Here is a 9,914-nt window from a genome sequence, read left to right as displayed (position 1 = left end):
TTGTTGAAAAATGCCACTATAGATGAACCCTATTATGACATTTATGTAAAAACCCCGCTAAAGTACTACTCTATTGTGGCGTTTGTTGGAAAAATACCACTATATATTAACCCTATTACGACGTTTATATAAAAACGCTGCTAAAGTTACCATTTTGTGGCGTTTAGAATGTAAACGTCGCTATATGTTCAAAGTTAGTGGTGTTTACTCTCAAAATGCCGCTATATAACAGTGGATTTTGTTGTTGTTTGCACTAATTTGATGATTGTAGCAGGATTAGGAGTTGAAAAATGAGTGAAATCTGACTTGAAAAAGGAAGCAAGGTATTGAATATGTAGAGATGAGAGGTAAACGACGAGCAAGAGATAATTTTGGGGATTTTCGGCCAAATGAAGATTTTAGGGATTTAAAGCCTAAACCCGACAGAGGGTATCGGTACCCATCGAGGGGTATCGATACACATTGAAAGAGGGAATTGATACACGTTGAAGCAGTATCGATACCTAGCAATGGGGTATCAGTACCTGGGTGACAGGTATCGATACTTTGTGCACAAAAATGTCAAAAATATGCTTTTAAACACTTATAATGCTAAATTAATTAGCTATAGTGGTATTGGCAACTCATATTTCAAAAATTAACTATGTTCAATCAATCAAATATATCCTTAAATTTTATTTGAACATATTATTAATTTTCACTAAAGATCATAAACTCACCCTAAGGATTAGCATAGAAGGCACTTAAAAATGTTAATTCTATAAGCATTTTTCATTTTCTAATTAAAAGTGCTAAAATCATTTTAAACACTAAGTCAAGATAAGTCGGTTAAACCTAATTCTCTCCTAAGTGTCCAAAATATTTCTTTATTTAAAGGTTTTGTAAAAATATCAGTTATTTGATGCAAAGTATCAACAAATTCTAGAACTACATCTAACTTTGTGACATGATCTCTAATGAAATGATGTCTAATTTCAATGTGCGTAGTTCTAGAGTGTTGGATGGGATTTTTAGTGAGACAAATAGCACTAGTATTGTCACACTAGATAGGAATGGTACCTACTTCAATTCCATAATCAAAAAGTTGTTGTTTCATCTATAAAACTTGTACGCAACAACTACCGGTTGAAATGTATTCTGCTTCAGTGGTAGATAATGCAACACTATTTTTTTTCTTTGAAAACCAAGAAATCAACATATTTCCTAGGAATTGTCAAGTACAGGGGGTGTTTTTCCTATCTATTTTGCATCCTCCATAATCCGCATATGAAAAGGCATGCAAGCTAAAGCTAGAGTCTCTAGGATACCAAAATCCTAAACTAGGAGTGTCCTTAAAGTATCTAAAGATTCGCTTGTAGATGTGATTCCTTAGGGCATGATTTAAATCTAGCACATAAGCAAACACTAAACATAATGTCCGATCTACTTACAGTTAGATAAAGAAAAGAGCCAATCATAGACCTATAAAGTTTAACATCTACACATTTACCTCCTTCATCTTTGTCAAACTTTGTAGATGAGCTTATTGTAGTGGCTTGGGGTTTGATATTTTCCAATCCAAACTTCTTGACGTATTTTGCGTGATTGATGAAGATGCCATCTTTTCTTTGCTAGATTTGGAGCCCCAAGAAAAATGAAAGCTCCCCCATCATGCTCATCTCAAATTCACTCTACATTAGCTTAGAAAATTCTTGGTAAAGAGCATCATTAGTAAGACCAAATATTTATATCATCAACATAAATTTGAACTACTAATAAATCTTTACCTTTTCACTTTAAAAACAATGTAGTGTCAACCTTCCCTTTTGAAAAACCTTTTTCTATTAAAAAGTTTGACAATATTTCATACCAAACTCTAGGAGCTTGTTTTAAACCATATAATGCTTTTGTCAATTTAAAGACATGATTTGGAAATTTTGAATCTTCAAAACCAGGAGGTTGTTTTATATACACTTCTTCGTTTATAAAACCATTTAAAAATGCACTTTTAACATCCATTTGATACAGTTTAAATTCATTGAAACATGCAAATGCTACCACTAAAGTTCTTTTATTAAATACCTGATAAGCTTTAGAATTTAATGAATAACCCAGAAAAATTCCTTCATCACTTTTAGCATCAAATTTGCCAAGGTTATCTTTACCTTTGTTTGAAACAAAACATTTACATCCAAATGGATGAAAATATCTAATGTTAGGCTTTTTATTTTTGAAAATTTCATATGGAGTTTTCTTCAAAAATAGGCCTAATCATTACTCGATTTATAACATAACAAGCGGTATTTGTGGCTTCCGCCCAAAAATATTTTGGCAAATTATTTTCACAAAGCATGGTTCTAGTCATTTCTACTAAAGTTCGATTTTTCCTCTCAACAACTCCATTTTGTTAAGGGGTTCTAGGTGCTGAAAAATTATGGCTAATTCCATTAGAATTACAAAACTCATAAAATCCAAGATTTTCAAATTCAGTACCATGATCACTCCTAACACTTGAAATTGAGTAACCTTTTTTTCATTTTGGATTACTTTTGAAAAAGTGATAAAATGTTCTAATGCTTCATCTTTAGTACTTAAAAATATAACCCAGGTATATCTAGAATAGTCATCAACTATTACAAAACAATATTGTTTTCCACCCAAGCTAATAGTCCAAATAGGCCCAAAAAGATCTATATGGATCAATTGTAATACTCTACTAGTTGATACATCATTAATGGATTTAAAGAAAACTTTCTTTTGTTTTTCTTTTGAGCATGCATCACAAATTTTATCTTTATCAAATTTTAGCTTTGGCAACCCTCTTACTAAATCACCTTGAATTAGTTTTTGTAATACACTCATGTTTGTGTGACCTAGTTTCCTATGTCATAACCAACTATCATGTTCATCCTTAGTAACTAGGCATAAATTAGTCATATTTATTGAATCTAAATGCACCATGTAAATTTTTCATATTATATGACCAATGAGCATAATCTTATTAGAAGCAATGTCAATAACTTTATAACCATTGGTTTCAAACATGACATTGTATCCCTTATCATACAATTGACTAATACTTAGTAGATTATGCTTTAACCCATTCACATATAATACTTTTTCTATTTGTATGGAAGAGGTATTACCTATAGTACCTATACCTTCAATATAACCTTTTGAGTTATCACCAAAGGTTACCACTCCTCCATTTTTGTCGTTAAGCTCTATAAACTAGCTTTTGTCTCCGGTCATGTTTCTTGAGCATCCACTATCAAGGAACCATGAGTTTGAACTTGTACTTCGTGTCTTGTAGCAATGCTCCTTTTCCTACAAACATAGATTAATTTTTTATTTTTAGTACCCAAATTCTTTTGGGTCCATATTCATTAGTCTCTAAAATCCTAGTCCCCTTTGGTATCCATTTATTTAGGATATCTTTATCTTTAGTAGTATTGAGTCCTTTAGGAACCCATATAATACTAACGATTTTATCATTAAAGGTTCTTTGGGGACATCTATAATTGTAAGATTTAAAATTCTTTCTAATATAGTTGGATTTTGAATTATCTCCTTGTTCAAAACTTTTTGTTCCAACTTTATTGAAATAAGCTTTAAGATCATCAATTTCCTTTTGATGATCATTATAAACTCTAGAAAGTAAGTTTTGCAAATCTAAATTTTTCTTTTCAAAATCATCGATTTTGATTTGCAAATCTTTAAACTTACTTTCAAGTTCAATGTCGGTCTTGGATATGAGATTGTTTCGTTTTTCAATTTTGAAATATCTTTCTTGTATTTTGAAAACAATTTCTTATAATCTGAAGCCAACTCATTATATTCCTCTAATAACTCATCAAAAGAATAATCTTCTAAATCAAATGAGTTAAAGGTTACCTGAGAATCTTCCCCGGTGGCCATCAAGCACAAATTAACTACTTCTTGTTCCTCTGCATTGGATGATTCATCATCGCTCCATGTAGCCACGTGTGTTTTCTGTTTTTTTTTAATGACCCTTCTTCTTTAATTGTGGGCAATCATATTTGACATACCCGGGCTTTTTGCATTCATAGTAAATGATAGGGTTCTTCTCCTTTGGTTCATTTTTGAAGCCTTCATTTCGTTTGAATTTTTTTCCTCTGTTGGGCTTCATTAATTTTCTGAATCGTTTGGCAAATAATGTCATTTCTTCATCATCGTCATCATCATCAGAATCACTCTCATCTTTTGTGTATTTGAGAACAACTCCAACATTCTTCTTTTTCTCCGTCTCCTTCTTTGTCTCGTTCTTCTTCTCGAGGTCTACCTCATCTTGAATCATCATTCCACGCATGAGGATAGAACCAATGAGCTCATCGAGAGTTAAAGACTTTAGGTCTTTAGCTTCAATAATCATTGTATTCTTCGATTGTCAAGCTTTTGGAAGAGAATAAATTATCTTCCTAACAAGCTTCTCATTTAGAATGATTTCTCCATATGCCTTGAGGTCATTGACAATCACAGAAAATATATCTGTCTATCTTTGATGTCTTCATATAGTTTCATCCTGAAATTTTCATAGCTATGAGTAAGAAGACTAATTTTAAATTCTTTTACCTTGTTGGTTCCTTCATGAGTGACTTGAAGTTTGTCCTATATCTCTTTGGCGATTGTACAAGATAATACTCTCTCATATGGTCCAAGTGCACAAAAAATAATATGGAAAGCCTTTGAGTTGAGTTGGAATAATCACGTCTCTTCTTCACTTCATAAATTCATATTTGTGGATGGTTCAGAGTATCCATTCATCATGATTTTTCATGCTCACATGTCACTTGCTTGAATGAAGTACCTCATCCAATTCTTTCAATAAGCATAGTTAGCTCCATTGAAGAAATGAGGCTTGTTGATGGGCTGAGAATCAATAATGAAGTCGAAGTTTGATGTAGAGGTCATTGATGACTTGAATATCGATTGAACTCTTTTCGAATCTACTCAAGTGGTGGTAAAACCTTCAAATGAGTGTAGCTCTGATACCAATTGTTGAGTTAATCAATCAGATGAATCGGCCAAGAGGGGGTGTATTTGCAATTAAAATTTCGGTGGAAGCTTTTGAAGAAAATTGAAAATATTTGCAGAAAATTGAAAATATTTGCACAACGATTTAAAGTGGTTCAACTTTCTCAACCAAAGTCTACGTCCACTACCTTAATTACCCACACTAAGGATTTTCCATAACTTCACTAATTTGTCTTTCTTTTGAGGACAAAGAGTAACCTTACAACTCCCTCAAGAATTATACCCCAAATTCTTGAGAACACTCTCTCCCAAAGAGAAACGTACAAATTTTGCAAACTTATATAAAAACCTCACAAGGTAGAATGTTTGCACAATTCTAGAACGAAGAAAGAACACTCAAGAATAAATACAATTGAGCACAAAGTGTGTTCTTGAAAGCAAAATGAATATTGAAAGGAATTGGGCTTGAATTACACAAACTTGATGTTTGATGCTTTCTCTCTTGTTTCTTTTTCAATTCTTAATGATCAAAGGCTTCAGAACTTGTTTAAATAAAACTTGGATCAATTTTGAACATTGGGGATCATTAGTGAAGTCAAAAGATTCGTTGTAGTGTGAATTCTACTTTAAAAAGTTATTGGGAGTGTAGGGGTATCGGTACACCTTCAAATGGTATCGATACATCCTGTGTAAAATTCAAATATTTCGACTGTTATGAGACCAAGGGTATCGATACCTCTTAGGGGTATTGGTACCCATATGGCAATATGTTTTTCTCAGAGCCAAAATTAACATAAGGGGTATCGGTACCTTTGGGATAGGTATCGATACCTCTTTGTATAGGGGTATCAGTACCCTATGGGGTATTCGTACCCTTTTTGCATTCGAAGTATGAGGGGTATCGATACCTCTTAAGAGGGTATCGGTACCTCCCTATTTAAAACTCATTTTTGGCTCGATTTTGGTTCGAAATACTTTGTAAAATTATTTCAAAAATATTTTAAGTTTGAAACATAATTTTTCACTTAAGTAAGGAGTAAAATTGACATTTGAAAACTTTGAGTAATATATGTGATATTTGATTAATTGGATCGAATATTATTTTTGGAATTGAATATAAAATCTTAAAATTCATTAACATTTTATTTGTTATATTGAAACATCAAAATGTTTTCAACACAACTATATGCAACTAAAATGCTATGACAAATGGCTTCTAGGCAAACAATAACCTAAGTAAAAAGGCCCATAACATGGTCTTTTACGAAGTTATCATAAGGATGCCCAGTAGCTTAGGGAAATAAGGGAGACAAGGGTAAGTGGTTATGATATCACTTGGGGGCCCACAACCCATCACCAAGACTTTCTCATCTAGGGGCTTTGTGGTTAATATGTTAAAGTACCCGGTGGTTGATGGAGATGCAGCTAAAGTCGAGGTTATGATGGAAAAATTGAGCATCAATTCCATCACAAATGAGTCAACTGCAGAATGCTTATGAGCTTCGATTCGTCTTTGTCCTCCTGGAAATACTTTGGACAAATATACTATTAAAGAAATGTCTATATTCTACAAGTTCGCTTCAAAGTAATGCATAATAACAATCATGTTACCTTTTGACCTGAATATAGTAGGATTCCTTTTTGTAAAGACAAAATTGTTATTTGTCATTACTTTAATGAAATGATGTATTCCCCACATTCTCTCCATGGAAAACATTTTATTTATTTCTTTATTACGTTATTATAGCTATTCTTTTGGTAAATAAAATATAATTCTTGTCCATAGTCCAAACATATTCTTTTTCATATACAAGTCTCAAGATATCAATTTCTCGAATAATTATATTTCTGAACCAAATGTTGATTTTGAAAATGATATGTCTAGAGAAATCTGAGGGCTATAAGGATGATGATGAATGTGAAATAAACCCTGAACTAGTCATATTGATTGAAAAAGAAAATAAGCAGATTTTGTATCATCAAGATATGATTGAGATAAGGAATATGAGGACAGAGAGAGATAAAAAAGAGGTCAAGATCAACACCACATAAACCTGGTACATGAGTTAAAAGATGTGTTTGCTTGGTCATATCAGGATATGTCGGGTTTAGATACATATATAATTGTACATAAACTACAAATAAAGCCAAAATGCAAGCCATTACAGAAGAAACTTTAAAGAATGAGGTCATACATGTTAAAAATAAAGGAAAATGTGAACAAGCATTTTGACGCTAGATTCCTATAAGTGTTTAAGTATCCCAAATGGGTAACTAATAGTGTGCTCGTTCCAAAGAAATTTGGGAAGGTCTGAATGTGTGTTGACTACCGAGATCTCAATCGTACGAGTCCTAAAGATAACTTCCCACTTTCTCGTACTGACGCCCTGATTGATAACACAACTAAGCATGCTCTTTTGTCCTTCATGGATGGCTTTTCAAGGTATAATCAAATCAATACGGACCCCAAAGTTATGGAGAAGATGATATTTATGACAATGTGGGGAACATTTAGTTATAAGGTGATGCCCTTCAAATTAAAGAACGCAGGGGAAACATATCAATGAACCATAGTCACATTATTCCATGATATGATGCATAAAAAATAGAAGTATATATGGATGATATGATTGCCAAATCACAAACTAATGAAGAGCATGTTGGAGTTCTGAGAAAGTTATTTTTAAGGTTAAGGAAATACCAATTGAAGCTTAACCTGGCCAAGTGTACCTTTGGAGCCACTTTAGGGAAATTGCTAGGGTTCGTAGTCAGTGAAAATATGATAAAGATAGATCCAGAAAATGTTAAAGCAATCCAAGAATTGTCACCACCAAAAACTCCAGAAGAAGTCTGAGAATTCCTAGGGAGGCTAAATTATATTGCTTGGTTTATCTCTTAATTAACAGAGAAGTGTGATTCAATCTTCCGCTTGTTGATAAGGCAAAACCCAGGGATTTGGGATGACCGTTTTCAGGAAGGTTTTGATAAAGTCAAGAACTACTTGCCAAATGCACCGATTCTAGTACCCTCACTTCCAAAAAACCATTGCTTTTGTACATAACAGTCTTTAAAAATTCAATGGGGTGTTTACTAGCACAACATGATAAAACTGGAAAGAAAAAGCAGGCCATCTATTATTATAGTAAGAAATTCACTAACTGTGAGACTCGATATTCCCCAATTGATAAGTTATGTTGTGCCTTGGTATAGACTACAAAAAGACTGAGGTAATACTTTTTGTATCAAACTAATTGGTTAATATTGAAGTTGGATTCATTAAAATACACGATGGAGCCCTCAAGTTTAATTAGGAGGATGCCCAGGTGGCAGATGTTGTAGTCTAAATTTGACATAGTTTATGTGAGCCAAAAGGAAATAGAAGGTAGTTCCATTGCAAACTTCTTGGCAAGTAGTGCATAAGAGGATTATGAACCAGTGAAATTTGATTTCCTTAATGAGTACTTAATGTGCATCTCCAATGTGGTAGAAGAAGAAGCCCCAAGAGATTAAGTATGGGAAATGAACTTTGATGGTCCCTTAAATATTATGGGGCATGAAATTGGGGCATTGCTGGTTTCACCAGAATAAGATCATTATCCTTTTACTAGTCGATTTGTTTTCAAATGTACGAACAACAATGATGAGTATGAGGCGAGTATAATGGGAATCTGAGCTATAATTGAGCATAAAATTAAGATCCTAGAAGTATTTAGGGACTCAACCTTAGTCATTTATCAGCTTCATAGAGAATGAATTATTAGATATTCCAAGCTGATAGAATGCAAGAATCTGATCATGGATTTGATAAAAGAATTTGAAGAAATCACCTTCACTTATCTCCCACGTAAAGAAAATAAAATGGCAGATGCTCTGGCTACATTAGCCTCAATGTTTAAAGTTAACGATCATGCTCAAATGATGCCCATCCGAATGAGCATAAGAGAAACTCCAACTCACTGATGCAATATTGAGGAAGATGAAGAAGATGGTTTCTCGTGGTATTATGACATCCTTCAATATGTAAAATATTGAGCTTACCCGGCTAAAGCTATAGAGAATGATAAAATAACATTGAGGAGATTAGCTATGGGATAAGTACTCGATGGGGAAGTCCTTTACAAGAAAGGAAAAAAACCAGATACTATTGAGATCTTGGACATAGCTGAGGCCAAAAAGATACTTGAGGAAGTCCAAACAATAATATATGGAATGCCAACAGGTTCACAATGGCTAAAAAATCATGAGGCTTGGGTATCATTGGTCTACAATGGAATAGGATTGTATCAATTATGCTCGCAAATGCCATAAATGTCATATCTATGGTGACAAAATGCATGTTCCTCCTTTACCCTTACATGTGATGACTGCACCTTGGTCGTTTTTAATGTGGGCATGGATGTTATTGGACCTATCACACCAAAGGCTTCTAACGGCCATTTTTCATCTTTTTGGCCATCTATTACTTCACCAAAACGGTTGAAGTTGCATCATATGCTAATGTAACTAAAGGGGTAGTATGTCGATTCTTGAAGAAAGAAATCATTTGCAAATATGGAACACGAGAGATAATTATCTCAAATAATGCCTTAAATTTGAATAATGAATTGATAAGGGAAATCTACACGAAGTTCAAAATCAAGCATCATAACTCGGCTCTTTATCGCCCAAATATGAATGGGGCAATAGAGGTAACAAACAAGAACATCAAAAGGATTATCACAAAGACAACCGAGACATATAAAGATTGACATGAAAAGCTTCCTTTTTTCTTGCTAGTCTATCGTACTTCTATTCGCACCTCAACTGGGGTAACACATTTCTCATTGGTCTATGGGATGGAGGTGGTTTTACTAATTGAAGTGGAAATACTTCGTTAAGGGTACTAATAGAGCTAAAATTATAAGAAGCATATTGGTATAAAATAGGTTCGACCAGTTGAA

This window comes from Hibiscus syriacus, unplaced genomic scaffold (genome assembly GCF_006381635.1).
Source record: "Hibiscus syriacus cultivar Baekdansim isolate YM2019G1 unplaced genomic scaffold, ASM638163v2 tig00116982_pilon, whole genome shotgun sequence".
Lineage (NCBI taxonomy): Eukaryota > Viridiplantae > Streptophyta > Magnoliopsida > Malvales > Malvaceae > Hibiscus > Hibiscus syriacus.
Note: the sequence above shows the minus strand (reverse complement) of the source record.